This window comes from Hyperoodon ampullatus (assembly GCF_949752795.1).
Source record: "Hyperoodon ampullatus genome assembly, chromosome: 1".
In the NCBI taxonomy this organism is placed as follows: Eukaryota; Metazoa; Chordata; class Mammalia; order Artiodactyla; family Ziphiidae; genus Hyperoodon; species Hyperoodon ampullatus.
Window position 1 is genome coordinate 24,556,834 of NC_136914.1, and position 16,395 is coordinate 24,573,228.

At 34.5% G+C, this 16,395-nt stretch overlaps 1 protein-coding gene across 2 annotated transcripts in view; it reads right to left on the reverse strand.

Annotated features, from left to right (window-relative positions):
• Positions 1-16,395, reverse strand: part of CCSER1 (coiled-coil serine rich protein 1) — a gene marked incomplete at both ends in the record, with an annotated part of 1,070,022 nt that overhangs the window by 768,703 nt on the left and 284,924 nt on the right. The window lies entirely within an intron of this gene.

Below are 16,395 nucleotides of genomic sequence, written 5' to 3' on the forward strand. Positions count from 1 at the left end.
AATAGTGAAATAACTGTGAGGTGCATAACTTCATATGTAATTAGCATGCTTATCAAATAATCATTAAATTTTTAGCATAGTAATTGTGGAAAATAATATTTTATTCTACTTGATATAAACAATTATTTTTAAATACTGCATTTTGAAAATAACACGCTTATATTGAAGGTATATATAAAGAAAAGATATTAAGATTAACAATTTTCCAAATGTGCCTATGAGGCAGATATAAAAATAGTATGAAAAGAGCAGCCTATGAAAATAGTCATTTTTAATGAGTTTTTCTAAATTTGTTTCCATTCATTAAAACTAATGGGCCTATACAATAATGGCAATACTATAACATAGCTCAGGATATTTATGAAACTTATGCTCAATTTCAATAGCTTTTATGTTTATTATTTACTGAAGTGTATGACAAGGTCACTTGGCAACCTAAATTGAGAAAAAAGAGTTGCCTTGGAGCCTGTCACCAAGGTCAGGCAAAGACGCAAATAAAAAAATATGTCCTTGGTTAATTTTATCCAAATCTGATTATTCACAAATAGTATAACAATTTAAAAAGTATCAGATAATTATCAAAGAAACACATTTTTGGATCACACAATTATTGACTTGTCTTCATGGGTATATTCATGATCACAATGTTATTTGAAGTGATCATATTGATTACTATCCCCACTTTACATTTACAATGAAATAATAAAAACATAGTCATAGCTAACATTTTTTGAGGATTAACTGTGGGCCAAGTACTGTGCTAACCACTTCATGTGTGTTAATTTATCCAAACCTTGAACAAAACCAAGAGGTAGCTATAATGAGTATCTTCATTTTACATATGAGAAAATAGGCCCAGATAAGTAATTTTTCTCAAATTAAAATAGCTATTAAGAAGTTGACCTGAGATGAACCAACCTAAGTACATAAGCAGGATGAGAATTTTTTTTCCTACTAGCCATTTAACATGCATATATATACAATAATAATTAATGTATCTCAGGTAGTCCTGTAAGGACTTCATATATGCTAAACCACTTAATACTCATTCAACTCTTTGAGGTATTAAAATCCCCATTTCACAGTTGAGGGATTTGAATCTCAAAGAGGTTAAGGTACATGCTGATGGCAATACAGCAAACAAGCAACAGAGCTGAGATTTGAACGTAGGCAGTGCACTCGAGCTCTTAGTCACAAGATTCTGCATCTCATGTGAAAAACAAGCAAGCAAATGAACAAAAACAAAAATTGAAAAAAATAAAACATACCTATAATTACACAAAGCATCATTTATATTTTCATTTTTAAAATATATTTTCATGTGGCTTAATATCATCAAAACAAACTACCCAGTCAAAAAATGGGCAGAAGACCTAAATAGACGTTTCTCCAAAGAAGACATACAGATGGCCAAGAGGCACATGAAAAGATGCTCAACATCGCTACTTATTAGAGAAATGCAAATCAAAACTACAATGAGGTATCACCACACCAGCCAAATGGCTGTCATCAAAAAATCCACAAACAATAAATTCTGGAGAGGGTGTGGAGAGAAGGGAATCCTCTTGCACTGTTGGTGGGAATGTGAATTGATACAGCCACTATAAAGAACAGTACAGAGGTTCCTTTAAAAAACTAAAAATAGAGCTACCATATGATCCTGCAATCCCACTCCTGGGCATATATCCGTAAAAAAACATGCACCCCAATGTTCACTGCAGCACAGTTTACCATAGCCAAGACATGGAAGCAACCGAAATGTCCATCGACAGAGGAATGGATAAAGAAGATGTGGTACATATATACAATGGAATATTACGCAGCCATTAGAAAGAATGAAATAATGCCATTTGCAGCAACATAGATGGACCCAGAGATTGTCATACTGAGTGAAGTCAGACAGAGAAAGACAAATATTGTATGATATCGCTTATATGCAAAATCTAAAAGAAATGATACAAATGGACTTATTTACAAAACAGAAACAGATTCACAGACTTAAGAGAACCTGTGGTTACCACGGGGGAAGGAATAGTTAGGGAGTTTGGGACTGACATGTACACACTGCTATATTTAAAATAGACAACCAACAATAACCTACTGTACAGCACAGGGAACTCTGCTCAATATTATGTTGCAACCTAAATGGGAAAAGAATTTGAAAAAGAATAGATGCATGTATATGTATAACTGAGTCACTTTGCTGTACACCTGAAACTATCACAACATTGTTAATCAACTATACTCCAATATGAAATAAAAAATTTTTTAAATAAATAAAATATATTTTATTAGATATGACTGATTCATTTTAATTATATACAACTTGTAGTGAGCTATACAACCATTCTTAAAGGTTTTTATTTTATTTTAGTGTCTAAGACCAATAAGAATAAAATAAAATATAAAAATTAAAATTCACAGCACAAGTAACAGTATTTTAGTTATAATAGAATTTTCGAAGATTTATCAGGTTTAAGTTGTGAACTTGCCTGGTGTCTGGTACATATTAGGCTGACTCAGTAAATAATCGTATAATTGAAGTTCAACAAATGAATACAATAATGAGTGAATGAACAAAACAATTCTTTGTAATAATCTATGCATACAACTCTCATTTGTACACAGACATTTTTCTGGAAGGTGAGTTTTTATGTAACGCAGGGCTGCCACCCACGGTTCCAAATTTCCCAGCACTCTTACAATAAAATAAACTAACAATTTTATAATTCCTTTTAATTAGATTGCTGTTTCTTTGAACCTATTTGTCCAATTATGTATCTAAACATCAATAAAGACTGAAAAAGCTTTCAGAAACCACACCAGTGTGAAGTTCTGCAACTAATTTCAGGAAATTACTGAGATTCTAAGGATTACAGTTTAGCTTTTACACATCTAAGGATCACTGCTGTTTCAGATAGTTACGAATGGACTATATGCAGAAATGTACTTAGAAGATAAAATTAGCCATTTGTGTTACACTTCAAAAGTTTGGATCTATCCTTAATTCCAACAAGAAAGAGAATGATGGTATTATGTCACAGTTATGGAAAACATCCACATTGTGTCCAGCAGAGCAACAGCGGCTGATGTTGCAGAGATTAATCGGATTCTGTCACTGACCTCAAGAGGCTCACCATGAACATTAACTGCTTAATAATTGATACCAAAAAATAACAGCTAATATTCTTTCCCATATGGAAAATAAATCCATTAATTTCTACATGAAAAAGAGTGGGTTGCAACAGCACAATAATCAGAAACATTCTTCATTAGGTTGAGTCAGTTAGTAAAATCGGCTGTCAATCAGGTCTGCTACTCAGCTGCACAGGCCGGCCCAGGTATCCTAGTCTATATTTATGGTCATTGTATTTCTGATTGATTGGTGCCTGGGGAATTACAATGATTAAATACTTTGAATACTAATGTGTTTAACAATATACTATGATTGGGCCAAAAATACCCATGTGTCTCTGGGCAAATACACCTAAAAAAATCCATCCCTGTAATTGATAAGAAAAGGAGAAAAGTCTCTAATATGAAGTCATAGCTTCCCCTGGCACAGACAACCCATAATAAGGCCGCGAGGGTAGAGCAAGGTTCAGGTGCTCTGCTGTTCCTGCATTAGCAGGGCTCATGAGATGATGCAATTCATGTACTTCAGGATATATAGCTCTCTGTCTGCCAACACTCTGAATTATTATTGTCCAGAAAACTGAAGAAATGTGCTTTATATCAAAACAGATAGTCCGTTCACTTCACACACACACACAAAGGGTAAGATACTGAAGCCCAATACAGTGGTTCATTAATCACCATAACCACTGCAAACAAAAAACAAAGACAATGTAATCTCCACTGAGCACATCCATATACACTTCACCCTCTCTGTATCATCTCCATGAATCTTTGCTAGAATTGCTCAGTAATATTTTCACTTGCCTTGTTGATTATAAATGCCAACCAAGTCTTTATAATTGAAAATTTAGTAACATTTAGATAAAGTCAAATTGAAACTTATGGGCCTTTCTTAGTCTGTACGTTTCAGATAATAAACCTTTTGAGTAAAACTAACAGCAAAATTCATAAATGTTACAGTAAATATATTCTTGAAAGTTTCGACTTGAGAAACTGGAGAGTTTCAACTGGTATTTAAAACGTTTGACTCAAACTACTATGGTGAATTGGCTCTGTACTTTGTCACTGGGATCCTTTGTGTGAAAGAAATTTTCTACCAAGCTAGTTCAAAAGTTCTGCTGCAATTCTATTTTTAGTATGACAGATAAGTTTAATGGGAAAATATATATCTTGACATAAACTATACAGTGATTAAAGAATTTTTCCTTACCAGGAAGAGAAAATAAAAGTATTTTCCTTATTTTTAATCATTTGGTTATAACTAGAACTATCATTTGGATACTGAGATATTTTCTTCCTACCCATATGTATTCTTCAACGATTTGAAAACTTCACAACAAAATGGCCCAAATTACTAACAAAATACAAGAAAATGTCAGTTGCAAAAGATTTATGCTCTTACCTCTCATAGGAGCTACTCCTTATTTAGTGTACTGACACATTTCATGATAGCAAATATCTGCGGTCATTAGGGATCGCAATGATTTACACTTTATAATGTGCCTATGATTTCTGAACTAGATTTCCAAGGAATGAAAAGTAAAAGTAATCTCCATTTGTACAGCATAATAAATAAGCGTATGTATACAACTGCCTTCCAAAGTTTCATTAAGTAGATTTGAAGAAAATATTGTTTTTAAAAACCATACTTTGGGAAACTTATTGTTATTTAAACCTCATTTCAAAAAGGCCCAGGTTATTTATGGTAAATTAAATCTTAGCTTTGAATAATTCTAAGACAGGCATGAAGGTATAAATCTATATTCATGAATTGGCATCCCAGAACCTAATAAAAAATTGTTTAGGGAACTAACTACAAAAAGGCTTGGTTGATGAATAAATTATGTATTTTTCTTATGTTTTCTTTCAAAATATATTGTTTAACTGAAAGTGTCATCTTAGGAAAATACTTGTATCTCAAATTGTATTATAATTGGATATTTAGCTGTATTTCTGGAAGGGATGAAACCAGCATCTGTCCTTCCACAGGAGGACAGTGGTTATAAGAACGTGTTGATATTTTACATTTACATATGAATTTACATATGAGGAGGATTTCACTAGTAGCTTAAGTGATGGGTATAACAAAGGCAAGATATGGGGAAAGGTAAGATAAAATCCAAATATCTTAACATAAGCAACAAGGTTCTCCATAATCTAGCAACTGTCTGCCTCACCACACCTCATCGTCTAACAACTACCTCCTTGTTTGATTGTTTGTTTTTGCGGTACGCGGGCGTCTCACTGCTGCGGCCTCTCCCGTTCCGGAGCACAGGCTCCTGACGCGCAGGCTCAGAGGCCATGGCTCACGGGCCCAGCCGTTCTGCGGCATGTGGGATCTTCCCGGACTGGGGCACGAACACGTGTCCCCTGCATCGGCAGGAGGACTCTCAACCACTGTGCCACCAGGGAAGCCCTACCTCCTTGTTTTTAAAGTTCCAATCACACTGCTCTTCATTCAGGCCCTGAAATGTGCCAAGCTCCAACCTGCCTCAGGAACTTTACATGAAAAGTGTAAAGTTTGCATGAAAAAGTGTTGCTTACCCACCTTCCAGATCTTGCCTTAAAATACATCACATCTTCAAGGAAATCTCCTTTGCATCTCATATCAAAAGAATAATCAAATTTAGTGCTACAAAAGGCATTATAGATCTAGTTTAACATTCCTATTTAATATATAAGGAGCTCAAACCTAAATTAATTTTCTAAGTGTCACACAGCTAGAAGGTGTAGAATTCCAGTCTCCTGACTTCTAGTCCAGTGCTCTTTTCTTCATACTGCATCATCTTTTAATAGGGTTAAAATTTTAAATATACTTGTATTTAACTATGTTATTTTCACTGAAGCTACAGTAGTAAAATATTAGGTTATGATCTTAGCGAATAAGATTAAATAGTAAGGATTCCTATTCCCTACAACAGTTAGAATTTCCTTCTCCAAAATTTTCAAGAATGTAGATATTCTATGAATGTAAATCTGCTCATACAAACTTTGAAAGTAGTTGTTTAATCATAAAAAGAAATGACTGAGTTGATTGCCTTTGTTTAGCAACTTTTCTCCATGCCATTAATATCACCCATGTTTCTCCCTGCCATTCTCTACTTTTGTTTTCACATGTCATTTAAGATCCAGTTTAAAGATCATTTCTGTAAGAAAAAGAATTAGAATTGATAAATATAGAGATGAACGTAGTACAATAAAGTTCAGCAAAGAGCGACTCAAATTATTGTTTAAAAACTCCCATGTTCACACATATAAAGATATACAACAAAATCTGTTTGTGCACATGTATACATTTTTCACTTTGCAATTACTCATTTAATTGTAGATACTGTAAGTTTTAATTATGCTATGATTGAAGTAATAGTGTAATCATTTTTCTTTGCCAGAGTACTCAAGCTGTCAGAAAGTTGAGGGCACAGAATTATCAAAAATATTTTATATAGATGGAGATCAAATTTTAATTTATTGTCCCCTGATATTATAGAAGTGATTCTCAATTCAGAAAACCTCATAAACTGGCTGGTCTTCCTGTGTCTAACAGATATCAACCAAATATTTTTTAAAAAACGTAAGTTCCGGGCTTCCCTGGTGGCGCAGTGGTTGAGAGTCCGCCTGCCGATGCAGGGGACACGGGTTCGTGCCCCGGTCCAGGAAGATCCCACATGCCGCGGAGCGGCTGGGCACGTGAAGCCATGGCGGCTGAGCCTGAGCGTCCGGAGCCTGTGCTCCGCAACGGGAGAGGCTGCAATGGTGAGAGGCCCGTGTACCGCAAAAAAAAAAACAACAAAAAAACCCATAAGTTCTTTCTCTCTAGTCTTCCAGGCAATTCATCATGTAAACAACATCAATTCTCTGATATGTTTGCAGACTCCTATCTTCAACATTTTCCTTATTTTACACTTCTCTATTCTGGGGGTCAGGAAAATTTTCCCACCCTCTCATCCACCACTCCATGGAAGTGATTTCATTTGGAAAATTTTGAACTATACAAGGAAAACAAATTAAAGCGAAACAAAATCTGATCTCCGAGAAATAATTATCTCACTATGATACCAAAGAGCTTTTTAAAATAGTTCAATTCCACTGTAGTAAACTGTTATTAAATTTACTTTCAAATGCATTTATAAACATGGAAATCATCTAAAAATGGGAAAGAGTTTTACTATATTATTTTATAGTTAATGTCTTGATTGGTGACAGAATTCTATAAATATATTTTAGACCCTTGGCATCTTCTAAAGTTATCTAAGATATATATTTTATAGTTACCTATTTGGTGTACTTTATATATTATAATTTATATAATTTATATATCATAATTAATTTAAGATTTTTTAGTGAAAGAAATACACAATATATTATTTTATATTTGCTTTGAAAAAATAATCTTTTTAAAGTCACAAATTCAAGCTCTAATATGACTTGCCTTACTATGAAACTTCTTTCATTTTTTTAAATGAATTTTTTTCAACTATAAGAGTTTCATATTTGTAGGGTAATAGAATCAGTAAAATGAGAATCATCATTTTTAGAGATGTAAATTATATATATATATATTTTTTTTTTTTTTTTTTGCGGTACGCGGGCCTCCCACCGTTGTGGCCTCTCCTGCTGCGGAGCACAGGCTCCGGACGTGCAGGCCCAGCAGCCATGGCCCACGGGCCCAGCTGCTCCGCGGCATATGGGATCCTCCCGGACCGGGGCACGAACCCGTATCCCCTGCATCGGCAGGCGGACTCTCAACCACTGCGCCACCAGGGAGGCCCGATATTTTGAAAATAATTTTTTCCTAATGCTACTTATTGCCTGCCCTTTTCCCTTCAATATCAGGATAATAAGTCACAAAAGTACCAAGGTCTTGCTTCACATCCATATCATGTAGGGAATTGGATTAATCTTTCAGAACCAAACTATCACTATAAAACCCATACTATTTCATTATCGCATAATATATTTAGAACTTAATGTCATCATTTTAAGAATTTGTATGTAAAAGTCTCCTCTTATGACCATTTAAGGAGAGCACACAATGGGTTTTTAGATATAATTTATAAGAAAATTTATAAAAAATATGTAACTGTATATTTGCTTACAATAATTTGTATTACATCAGAACATTCTTAAAAAAGAAAACAAAACTATAGAATGTCTTCAATTTGCCTCTAGGTATCTAAGTAACCTTTTCAAAATGCAATTTTTTATAAATATTGCAGCTAGGGTCTATTACAATAAAAATTTTGATATAATACCTACCGCTGAAGATATGCTAAAAGTTATACAACCTACAGTCAAGTACATAGTTTTAAAAGACTTTTCTATGCCCTTCACCTTTTTAAAATATTCAAGATCTGGCAAACTAAGTGTAATAAGTATTAGCCATGAAAGTATAATATAGGAAGTAGTGTTTCCAAACAGAAAATCAATTCTTGTGCTGTAACTTGACATAAAGGCAATACCTAAAATTACTGGCATAATACATAGCGGCAAGAAAACTGTAAAACTCCAATGCTTTTCAAAGCTAAAAGAATTGGAGATTTTGACTTTGAGTAAATCTTTAGAACCACAAAACTTTATCAGTTTGAGAAAGATTAGTAAAACCAACATATAACACTTATCAACCAAATTTCCCAGATTCCATTCTTGAGGTAACAAAAGACACTGTGATGGTCTACATTCAATTTCAACTAGAAAAGTAAAATTTTCCGTATTACACAAAATCAAGAATTTCTAAATATCTTGCCAAACTCACTCATACATACACAAAAAGCACCTGGGCTTACTTTTAAATACATGAATTCCAGGGGTGTATCTCCAGCCCACTGTGCCACTTGCCTTAGTAAGACAAACAAAACACGTAGTGTAATAGCAGAATAGGTTAGACATATCACACTCACTGGCCATAATTTTCTCCAGGATATATGTGAGTTTTGACATAATGTGGCTCATTTATACTTATCCTTTAAGCCTGGATTAGTGCACCCTCTCTTCCAGGAAATCCTCTCCAATCCTTCCAGCTACCTCAGGCTGCACTAACTGCCTCTTCCTTTTGGTCCAGTAACACCAAATAAGGTGATACTCTCCTTCGGTGATCCTTAAATTTCCAAGTCGCTGTTGAATAAATTAATATATGGCAATTTCACGTACATTAAACACGTGTGCTAAGAATTCTACCTTACTAATCCTAAATAACGGGTTTACATATTACAATTTCCCATGGATCACTTTTCAGATTTATCTTTGAAGCTTTACCTAGGCAAAACTATTTAAGGTAGTCAGTACGTTATGGGTAGATACAGAAAGAAGTAGAACTAAAACAAGTAGAATTAAAACAACAACAATGACAGAAATAACAATAATAAAATGATAGAAACTCATTTGGAGTATGAATATAGATATCAAGTACCACTGTCCCTCAGTATCTGCAAGAGATTTTCAACTATAAGAGTTTCATATTTGTAGGGTAATAGAATCAGTAAAATGAGAATCATCATTTTTAGAGATGTAAATTATATTTTGAAAATAATTTTCCAGGACAAAGTACGTATATCAAAATCCATGTATGCTCATATTCCACAGTCGGCCCTCCAACTCCATGAGCTCCATATCCCAGGATTCAATCAACACTGGATCATGTATTATTTGTGATCCTGGGTTGATTGAATCTGCAGATATGAAACCCACGGATATGCAGGGCCAACTATATATTTATTGAAAAAACAATCCATGTATAACGGACTAGCACAGTTCAGACCCGTGTTGTTCAAGGGTCAACCGTAGTTGCACGAGAAGAAAGTGTAACTGAATTTTCATATCTTCTGGGTTTAAATTAAGGTCCTCCTAAGAAGTAAGATTCTTGTTCTTGGGGAGAACTATTTTATGTAATATAAAATTATACTGGAGGTACAATTGTTTGAATGAGAAAACCTCATTTTTAATAATATAGAAGACAATGTGTAGTATCCCACTTACTTTGAAGATTATTCTTACTAAATGAAAAGTACATAATTAGGTTCTAGCCAATAAGCTGTCCCAAAGTCCTAATTCTAGAAATTAAGTGGCTTTTGGAATCATGAGTATTGAAGAGTTGCAACTTTGTGCCTAAAGTAAGGTTAAGAAAAATTAGAAAGTACCTGAAGATTAACTGGATATCAATAAGTAAGTATTGTTTTCTCCAGTTACCAGTTGTAATTATATCCTAAATTATATCACCTTTTAAGATACTGAACAGTCAATTATGATATTATATACTGTGATTAATATACTGTGAACTATAATTCAGTTAAGAGAACTTCGAGCTATCCTTCAGTTTGGATTAGTGGAATACAAGGTCACAGTCCAGCCTCTTGATGGTCAGTTTGAATTGCAGCTGCAGTGCACAGTAACTAGAACACAGCTGCCCTGAAAACACAGTCCTATTAGAGATTGCCCGCATGTGATATAAAACACAGGTATAGATTTGGGAGCTAAAAAGTATAATTGCTTTTTATTTTTAGTAAAATATTAATGATCAAATATGTTTTAAAAAACTTATCTTCGGGCTTCCCTGGTGGCACAGTGGTTGAGAGTCCACCTGCCGTTGCAGGGGACACGGGTTCGTGCCCCGGTCTGGGAGGATCCCACATGCCGCGGAGCGGCTGGGCCTGTGAGCCATGGCCGCTGAGCCTGCGCGTCCGGAGCCTGTGCTCCGCAACGGGAGAGGCCACAACAGTGAGAGGCCCGCATACCGCAAAAAAAAAAAAAAAAAATAGATGCTGAATTTAATTCAAATTTCTGTTAAATATTATAATAATAAACATTATGATAGTAAAAGCACACTATCAACATGTAGAACCATCAAATGGCGCTGATTCTAAAAATGTAGTTTTTTTGTAAACAATAGCAAACTTAACCATGAATAGACAAGAAAGATAAAAGGTGTCAATCTTTTTTTCTCTCGGAAATGGAGAAGCACTGTACTTGGTATAAACAGCAGGCCAGATTATTTGTGTAAATGAAAACCATATAGCACCATTTATACATAATTATACATCATAGAACTGTCAAGGTATAAATATCTGTTGCAAGGCACAAACAAAAATATCCTTGAGGCCAGTAAGAGAATCTGAGGCTAGACCTTGAAAGGACTGACATAAAGACAGAGTGTCATAGCTGAACTGATTTAAACACTTCAGTTTAAAGTAGCTGAATTACCTTTCCATTATTCATCAGTATAGCACGAACATAGACAAACACTAATATAAACATGATATGTGGCTATAAATCAGAAGGTTAGATAAGTCAGAAGCTGCAAAATGTTTTAGGTTTCTGTTGATGAATCTTTTCCTAACTCCTGTCTGGAAGACACACTTAGAATGTTGGACTCTGTCTCCAATATATTCCTCTTTGAATGTTATCTCAGTTTCTTTCTTCCTATGCTTAAGTGTACTTGACATTTAAAACCAGATAACGGTGGGTGCTGGTGGCATAGGATGGTTTCTCTTTTACACAAGCAGCAGAAACACAGATTGGTATCAATGTTCAATTGTCTTTGAAACAGAGATGAGGATGAAAAAGAAAATACCCAGCCCTTTTTTTTACACAACCAAAGAAGAGCTGATAAAAGAAAACCTCCATTTTGCTCTTTCTTCTCCAGAGACAACTACCCATTTAAGGAAGTATAACAGGAAAAAAAATTCCTCAGAAAGAAATGAAGTTCCATTCCTAAAACAAGTCTTCCCAAAATGACTGTATTAAGTTGCTTTATATCTACTTTTTTTTTTCTTTTTTTTTTTGGCCACACTGTGGGGCATGCAGGATCTTAGTTCCCAGACCAGGGATGGAACCCGTGCCCCCTACTTTGGGGGCGCAGAGTCTTAAACATCGGACTGCCAGGGAAGTCCCTATACCTACTTTTCAATGCCTAAAAAAAAAAATGTTTTCTTTAATGAGCAGTCTTAATTGTGTTCTAAATTGTCACCTTTTAAGATATTTTAATAGTCAATTATGGTATTAATAATCTACAGAGGAGGAACCTAAGATGCAGAGACTGAACAGGATGCACACAGCAAAACTGGGCTTTAAATTCAACAATTTTGGCTCCAGAGTCTGTGTCCTAATCCTTTTGCTCCCTCCAGAGACACCTGCTTGGCAAAAAGTCAATGAGCTCGCTAAGCCAGACTCTGAAGGTCATAAATAGTATTGATTGGAAAATATAAGCTAATATTACTTCAGAGTACTTCTATGATCTTTTTATCTCATTTTCATCTAAAACATTTTTTAATCTTATTCTTCAATAGTTTCATAGAAGAGTAGGATATTATACTATAATAATTTATATTGGGAAATTTACCTGAAAACAATTTTGTTTTTTAAAAACGTTTCCTAGAATCACTGAAGTGAACAATTTGGGGATATTTAAAGCCAAGTGCCTATGATCCAAAGGAGGCGTTACTGGGGCACTGTTATAAATAAACTATTAATATTCTTAGAGGCAACTTCTTAGAAGTTGGTCATAGTAGTGTTAGAAGGGACTCTTTTTTCTTCTTATGTGAACGTACGTTGTTTGTGCTTGCACAATAAATAAAATCTTCCCCTGTCTGCTAAAAATGCCTTCATTTTCCTTTGAGAAAGTCCTTCCTCTCCCCCATGATTGCATGCAATCTTGATGGGATTGCTAAACAAGGTCCCCTCATCTCTTCTGTGTGGTCACATAATTTGGCCTACAGACAAACTCGGGTGGTTTCCAGAAATATGAATCTTGAGTAACACAGCACAGGGACAGAAAACCACAGTAGCTAACTTATTCTAATGGTGGAGCCTTGAAGAGATTACCCATTCATTCCTGAAACCCAGGGCCAAATGCACAGGCTTGCACCTTCTACAGTCACACAGGATCTGGTTCTTAGAAGGTCCTACGTTTGGTTTAATGTTCTGCTATTACTAACTGGAAAGTCTCAATTTTTAAACAAGGAGCCTTGTATTTTTTATTTTTCACTGGGCCTTGCAAATTGTGTAACTGATCCTGTTATCTTAGTTCCCTGATATTACCATGTGTCTGCTCTTCTTGAGGCCTGTTTGGTGTTTGGCTTTCCCTTTGTTTCTGTAAGCTAGTGCATATCCTTAAAATAAATTTTGTTTTTTTTTTTTTAATGAAGTGAGCAAAATTCCGTTTCTGGGGCTTGTATCAAAGCACCTTATGTTTTACATTTGACAGGCCCAAGACTAAAGTGTAAAATGTAACATAGTTTTTTTCCAATGCTCTCACACCCTTTGGTGTGTTCCTGTCATGTCCATTTCTATGATCTTCTCCAGGTTTGTTTTAGAGTATTATTGCTCCCTGGATATTCAGAATTCATTATTGGGACGTTTTATTTCATTGTGCACTTTCTAAGCCAGAGGCCATCACTTTTTGTAACTTCCCTGTCAAAACACACTGATGCTGTGCCCTGGCCCTCACCATCCTGACCCCTTTTAGGTAATTAATTCAGCTAGCCTGCTGGAAGTTGATAAGGGACGGGTACCACATTCTTATTTTAATAGATTACTTCTTATCCATAAGGAATGACTTCTGACACAAAAATTTAGGGCATGTTTTCTGCTCAGAACAGATGTTTTGTGGCTTTTGGTTTCTCAAATCATACTAAATAGGGAGTCATATATTCTGTCTACCGATTCCTCCTGCATTTAGAAGGAAAAATAAAGTTATTCTAAGACTCGTGTTTTCTGACCAAATAAAGTGGCTGGAGGTCAGCACTAGAAAATTATATGACCTTTGTTTTAATGTGGAATTACCCTGCTTTAAAATGGCGTTGCATGCATTCTAAATCTTGTACGTTTTAGGTTATAATGCCCTAAGTTTCTTTTCACTGGTAACTTCAATAAATTGACTTTACTTCAGCTTCTCATTTTGTTCATCAAAAAGGTATAAATTGATGGCTGCTTTCTGTGATTACCTAGTCCTACTAAATTATCAATGGGAAATTTAGAATATGCTTTCTATACTTTTTAAAAAATATTCTATTTGATATTCCACTTTTTTTCTATATCCCCTCTAAAAATTTCTCTATGAACTAAAATTTTACCTTGAGAGAAACAAAAATTTCACTTGGGTCAAGATATTTCATTTTCTGTTTTAATGTTGTTTTAAGATTTAATGCTTTTATTTATAAATGACCTCAGTAATTTAAAGTTGCACTTTTATCGAACAGATTGTTATTGGCCAGCTATTAATTATCACCTAAGAGAAGAGAAAAGAAAAAAGAAAAGAAAAAAGAAATTACGTTAAGAAATAATAGTTTTCTTCATATAAAATGGTATTATAAAAATATCCCTGTGAGGCTTTGTTTAGAAATGGACACACACACAAATGAAATATGCCAATCGTATAAGAACTGAACTTACATTTTAGGCAGACTAGGCATTGGTGAATGAATATCTTTTACTCCTGGGATCATTTTGTTCTCTCTGCATAACCAACTGAGATTTGAATAAATTCCACTGATCTTATAGGGATATTAAGGCATCAGAGGGATAAAGCTCTGTGCCTTCAACCTCTGGTTCATGTACTAAAAAAGATCTCCTGGATTTACATCTTAGCTCCCTCATATCACAAAAGAGAGACTTAATGACATTAGTCACCAAAATAGTCCAATCATTAAACAAAGGTGACGTATCTTCATTTTTCCTATAATTTTGTCATTATTAACTTTTTGTTGTTTAGTAAAAATATTAATTGATGACATTGTTTTGAGATTTGATTTTTTTTATTATACCAGAATTCACTTAAATATGATTCAGTCTGCCATCTGTCCCATACGTCCTAGCTTTATTTGTTCAACTGATATGATTTGCCTGCATATTGTAAGTGGGAACTTTTTTTTTTTTTTTGGTCAACAATTATCATGCTCACAATAATACGGACAGATAAAATTTATTTTTGTATTGTTTAGAGTAATTATTGGTTTGACTTTTAGGTATTTTCACATTTTTAGAATCAAATTATTTAAGTGGTATAATAACTAGCATAAAATTTCTGTTCTAGAAACTGAAGTAGATCAATAGCCTCACTGACAATAGGACACTGTCAGTCCTAGAAAACAAAACATTTAAAATATTTATACCACATTAAATTTATTAATTTATCCACACATGTATGATATGTGTAAGCAATGGCTATAAACTAGTTCTTTACGGTTTTTCGCAAATGTTCTTTGAAAATGTTTAAGATGAGAAAATTAGGCATGACAACAGAAAAACACCAGAATTTTTGACTCAGAGAGAATAGCTAGTTCCTTGGGATCTTTTGTGATTACTGTTTCTTGAAATCACATATTTAAATTGATATTCTTTATGAGTAAATATGACTTTTTCTTCTCTAGGTAATATGTCTTCCAATCAAAATCATACTAGTCAATATGAATGCTATGTGATTCAAGTGAGAGGTAAAATAATTTAAAACATGAGTTGAATATTTTAAGACCAACGTCTCTAGTATGCCAGTGGTTACTAAAGCACACATCCTATTAGTTTGCATTTATCTAGATGCAGGAGTCTCATCTACTCTTATTTATAAATGTTTTCTGAGTGTTCACTTATACAAAACCTCTCTAAGACAGCTAGTTAATTAGTTAGCTAGGTAAGTACAGATAGAGACATCTGATATCTAATAAGTATCCTAAAGTGTAATATAAAAATGTTGTAAGGCATCGGATATCATATACTGAAAAAAATGCTCTACAGTTTTCCTTCTAAAATAGTTGCATCAACTGTTATTGCAATTTGAGGTTTGGGATGATGTCTTTTTTTTTTTTTTTTTTTTTGTGGTACGCGGGCCTCTCACTGTTGTGGCCTCTCCTGCTGCGGAGAACAGGCTCCGGACGCGCAGGCCCAGCCGCTCCACGGCACGTGGGATCCTCCCGGACCAGGGCACAAACCCGCGTCCCCTGCATCGGCAGGCGGACTCCCAACCACTGCGCCACCAGGGAAGCCCGGGATGATGTCTTTAAATAGAATGTTTTATTTCTTCTTCCAGAGTTCTCCTCGTTCCATCATAAGGAAAACTATATAAACTGTTTTTTCCCTTTTTCTTTCTTTTTAATTTTATTATTTATTTATACACTTATTTAATATTTTTTATTTTGGACATAGCAGTGCTAGAATAGTCATCATCTGACAGACTAGAAAATCTCACATCACTATTTAAATATAATTGGCATATGATTGTTTTTGACAACATGTCATAATTATCCCAGCTCACTTATAACACATATATATATA